Raw genomic sequence first — 5726 nt, forward strand, 5'->3', positions numbered from 1 at the left:
GCGACATACAGCCTTAACAGAGTTCCCAAAGCATTATAAGCAAAGTCAATGAGTTGGTGCAGCACTGTCATAGGCAAACTATGACATATTATGGATTTGGAGACCCAACATATTAATTACTCTTTCTTTTTCTGCGAAGCAAAACTGGTTAATTTGCCTAAAGAAGATTCCATCTATTATTTTTCATTCTGTGCTAAAAAATTTCATGAAAATCTAGTACCTTGCATTTATATTTGTTGCCACTGCTTGCACGAAGCACACAGACGTGGAAATCTAAAGGAATTTTCGACTTTAGCCTTTTGAGTTCATCGGGGAGTGGCACAATGATCTATTCCAATTGAGAAGGTTCCATGGGTTTATATAAGATATAACCAAGACGACTAAATATTGTGAATTTATTCATTGAAAGAAGAGGGGGAGAATAATAAGTGCACCAACCTGACATCCTCTTCTGCACAGTGCTATAGCTACTACAAAACATGTTTTGGTAATATGTCTTGCCATGCAAACTTGTGTGGCTTCTTCACGAATAGTATCCAGTATCACCGCTGCAGCTAGTGTACATCTATCAACCACACTTATTTTGAGTCACTCCTGCGAAAAAACAGAAAGATACGTCCTCAAAGCAAAAGTCCAAGAAAGGTGAAAACATTTCTAAAAAAGTAAGAGTAAAACTAAATGAACTATTCATGTATATGTTTTTTGTTTTAGCCATTAGTCGTGTGATTCCGACTTTGTACAATTATGAACATAGAAAAGCATAGTAATGTTGTTTTCCCTCCTCCTTTATCTGGGCTTGGGACCAGCAATGCAAGAACGGAGTTTGCATTGGCGGAGCTAAAAACTTTTTTATATTAATTATGGTGATAGTCATGGGTTAAATGTTTTAAAAATGAGACGTATAGGAATAAATACATACAATATGCCACTGAGCGCACTACGTAACGAGAGCACATTATATTTCATATAGTAAAAGCTAGGAAAAAAAAGTAGAAAAATAAATAATAAAACAAGAAAAAAGTAATAATGATACAAACTATCAAGGAACTGCGTAGAATTTCAATATTAAGAATTCCTAGTGTCATTATCGAAAAGTAGTACATTATGGGAAGAAATATTATGTAGTCAGGGGTGAAATCTAAACGTTAAGAAGACACATAGGAATCATTGCATACAATTAAATATTGAAGCTAGCAAAGGAATAAACAATATTTTCTTGCAATATTAATCACTCATATCATCATCTTCTGAAAGCAACACGTCACGATACACTATATTTCTGGTATAAGTTCCAACACGTCTATTTAAGGATCCATTTTTTACCAATATCTTAATGTTATTCCGTGAAACACACCTTGACAACGCAACATATAGTTGCCCATGGGAGCAGGGCCGTCCCTGAGTTTTCAATGGCCTAGTGCAAACAGCGAAATATGGCCCTCTTCCAGTACTCTTCCATCAACACAAAATAAATCATCGAAATATTTCCCTTCTCACATTTTTGGCTGCAAAAAACTTTCAAAGTTAATTTTCTTTAAAAATTCATTTTCAATAGATATTAATGCTAGCCCATTTAGTCTTTCTTGTATACTTAAAAGTCTCCTGATATGCTTAATACTTAAATGAAGATGAACCATAGTGGTATGCGTTTGCCTTGATGAAGTCACTGCAAACTTCACAATTCACACGACAATTTGTAATGCCTGCAATTAAAATATATATACAACACAAAATTAGATTAGATTTGGAATTAAATTGAGTTATTAAAATAATATTTAAGAAAGGGAAAATTGATTTTAATCTCTAACTTACTTGAAGAAGAATCAAAAGTTAGTTGAATAATCAAAGTGGAAACTAATACAAATCCACAATTGTAAAGAGAAATTTTGAGAATGAGAGGATACTAGATGATCAGAAGGTTAAATGGTGAATGAGGGTTTTTTTTTTTTTTTGTATTCTTTCTTTTGTATTTGAGTAATTGAGGCAAATAATTAATGAGGTATCTAGTCGTTGAGAAGATCTATTTTTTCGATAATGCTCATTTATTATATATCTTATTTCCTATTTTTACGAAAATAATTAATGAAGAAAGATAATATGAGGGGATATTTCCGTTGCTTATTGTGATTTGTGAAATTTCTAGTTTTTTGAGCTTGTGATTTGCCAAATAGGCTTTTTCTACTAATATTAATTTTTTGGGCCTTGTATATTGGGGGCCCTGTGCGGTCGCCCACATTGCATCTGCTCAGGGCCGGGCCTGCATAGGAGAAAACATGATCAGGAAGATATATACCTACGTTTCGAATAGTTTGTCCTTGTGATTTATTAATAGTTAAAGCAAAACTAAGTTTTATTGGAAATTGTTTTATAGTAAAACTAAATGGCATCTATTCATTCACATTTGGTTTTAGAGGTATACGTGGTATAAACTCTCTCTTACCTCTAAACTGTCTAGATGAAATCTCAGCATATATAGTATTATCATAAAAGCGTAGACAAATTAATCTTGTGCCATTACAGAATCCTATACTTGGATTAATATTCCTAAGAAGCATGATTGGACAACCTTTTTTAAGAGTTAAACGATGCGGTGGCAGGCCTCCTGGTGCAATTGAATTTAAAAATTCTTGTTGATATAAGTTTTGAAGATCAGGCGGAACAATATCAAATGAGTAATAAGTCTTTTCTTCTCCTGGGAAAAGCCTTATCACCTTATTATTAAGTTTATCAACAATATCATTTCTCGGTGTTAAAATAGCTCTGTCAATAATGTAATTCTCATTACATCCATTAATACTTAATGAAGGATAAACAAAATCTATTAAATTGTTTATTGATTATTCACCAATCCAAGGTATGACAATATCATCAGGCAATCTAATCATATTATTGTTATCAATATATGGTTCATTACCATTGCCAATACGCAAAAGGAAATCAGCAAACATTGGATCAGTTCTGCATGCATATTTTGTGTTAAAGAAATTACCTCAACTTTTGTCCAAAACAATGACTTAACAACACATGCGTCAATCTCTTGAGCTCTAGTAGAACGCGGGACAACAGGAAGAGTCTGACGAAAATCACCACCAAGAACAATAACTTTTCCGCCAAAAGGGAGATTAGAGTCGGTGATATCTTTTAAGGTTCTATCTAAAGCTTCAAATGCATGTCTATGAGCCATAGTTGCTTCATCCCATATAAGTATATATGCATAACACAAAAGCTTGGCAAGCGCAGACCGATTAGAAATGTTACACATTGACAATGAATCAATATTTATCGGGATGCTAAGTCTCGAATGTGCAGTTCTTCCCCCAGGTAATGCTATGGCTGCAATTCCCGATGACGATGTTGCTATTGCAATATGGTTATCATTCCTTAGAGATGCAAGAAGTATTCTATATAAGAATGTTTTACCTGTTCCTCCTGGACTATCAATGAAAAAAATAGAATCTTGTTTCTGTTGAACAACCGAAACGATCTTATCAAAAGCCTACTTTTGTTCAACATTAAGGTCCCCAAACGCAATAAGGTCTTCATTAGGGATTTGTATAGATCTCTCCTCAATAATAAGCCGTGTTAATTCAATATCTCCATCAATGTCCCTAGTCATTTCTGGCAAATCAAAATCAGAAGTGCTTTTTTGTTTTTTAGACAAAATATGATCAAGGTCCTTTAGAAGACGATTAATGAATAATATAATATTACCATTTCTATCATTGCGTGGAGCGTAGTCTTCAATCATAAATGGGTAGAATTCATCCCAAAGTTGTCTTACTCCACTCGACTGACAATAAATAAGAATGGTGGAAACAATCTTCTTAAAGAAAGAGGCATATATGTACTTGCAGCCTCTCTTAAACAACTTCTAATGCTGTCATCGTGCTCAAGCAAACCCCTTCTTTCAGCCGATTCTTTAAAAGTACCAACAGGCACACCATTAACTGTTAGCAAATCATTGAAAGAAGTGGGACCTCTCACATGTAACAATAACAGATGTAAATAATATCATTCTCCTTCCATAGGAGAAACTGTGGCAATCCTTCCAATTGTTCTACATTTATTACTTCTACGAACCCATTCTCTACGAGTGGAATTCCAATAAAAGTATTCAGGAAACTCTAAGTAAAGATATTGGCGCGCCTCCTCATTAATAAGATTGGTTTTGAAAAACTCGGTAACCAGGGTTTTCAATCTGTGCTCATCATCTAATATATCTTCAATAAGTTCACCACTATAATAACAAACTTGTTGCCTATTTGGCAAATGTATCTGCAAGGCAACAACTGAAGGAAATATGCCATTTAAAGGAAACTTATACAATCGCCAAAAAGCCTCAAGGGGGCAGATCCATCTGGCATTTACAAATTGTGAAATCTCATCCTCACTTGGATATGGTCTAGTACTAACTCCAAATGACACTCGATCAAGTCCTTTATAAACATATTTATACAAATATTTAACTGAAGTGATGCTTGAACAAATCTCAACATTAATATGATAGTTATATTTTAGTTGCAAATAAGGATTGTACGGAACAACATTACGGTTGTCTAACGTGTATTTTCCTATACCAACATGTCTTCCATTATCACGTCTCATTTATGTAGCATACGAATCAGTACCATGCGAAGTCGAAGGTCCAAATGACTTAGGAAATCCACTCCTACATCTACCATTTTTCATATAAACTGCGCTCCTATTAACAGTTCCACATGCATTATGCATCATATGATTTTTTACTGCACTATACAAATCAGGTTCAGTCTTGGGATCGGGAATTTCAGCAGAAACTATTTTTTCTATATCATCAGGATTGTGTATTTTATCATTTTCATGTAGGATGATGAGAAAATGAGCATGAGGTAGGTATCTTTTCTGAAATTCTATAACATGAACTTGTGCAATAACTCGACCCAAAATATGTCTCCGAAACAAATCATGCTTAAGTTCTTCTAAAATAGAATGGAATGTTCTAGTAGTTAAATCAGGTCTATCTTGTGTACGTTGGCCAACTTCTGTTTCTCGAGTAATTGCATGCCAAGATGAGTTACATGTTACAGTTATAAATAAATCTGGTTTCCCATACCTCCTTACCAACGCCATTGCATCCTGATAGCGGCGATGCATATCCCGAGGGCTACCAATATGAGAAGGTGGGAGTATTATCCTTTTGCCAATGTTGCCTATTCTTTATAAGTGAAAATTCTTAAGTTTTAAATAAATAGAAAATGTGAAATGAAAGAAAACCAATGTGAAGATGATGTTATTATAGAGGTGAAAATATAAGGTACCTGCATGTGTCTCCCCAGAGTTTAGTGCATCCTGAATGCCTTGGTACAACTCGGACCTAATAGTTTGCTGATTATCCCGATAAAATCTCATTTTCATCGTCTCAATTTTGACACACATGTCAACTATAAACTGTTGTAGAAGGAGACATCCCAAAAGAAATAATGAGACTTCAGAAGGCCGAATCTGAATAGCAGCGAACATGAAAATTTAGAATTTGTAATACATGGGGCTATACTAATGAGCAAAAGACATCGTATACTAAAACTGTTGATATTATCCAACAAAATCCTTGATAATTTGAAATTTAAAAACAAAAATCATTTCCAACAGAATCATGCAAAAACATCATATGATTATAACAAATTAACTGATAAACCCAAGAACTCCAAAACGGTTTTCGCTTCACAGAGAAATGAAACTGCGTTTGC

General features: G+C 34.2%; 1 long non-coding RNA gene across 1 annotated transcript; it reads right to left on the reverse strand.

The window, feature by feature from the left end:
- Positions 1 to 444: 444 nt before the first annotated feature.
- Positions 445 to 5428, reverse strand: LOC147476664 (uncharacterized). Its single transcript, XR_015207433.1, has 3 exons — positions 5298 to 5428; positions 5093 to 5189; positions 445 to 594 (listed from the first exon to the last, which is right to left on the reverse strand). It is a non-coding gene; the product is annotated as an uncharacterized LOC147476664 (long non-coding RNA).
- Between the last annotated feature and the right edge of the window lie 298 nt (positions 5429 to 5726).

This window comes from Coptis chinensis, chromosome 9 (genome assembly GCF_015680905.1).
Source record: "Coptis chinensis isolate HL-2020 chromosome 9, ASM1568090v1, whole genome shotgun sequence".
Taxonomy (NCBI): Eukaryota; Viridiplantae; Streptophyta; class Magnoliopsida; order Ranunculales; family Ranunculaceae; genus Coptis; species Coptis chinensis.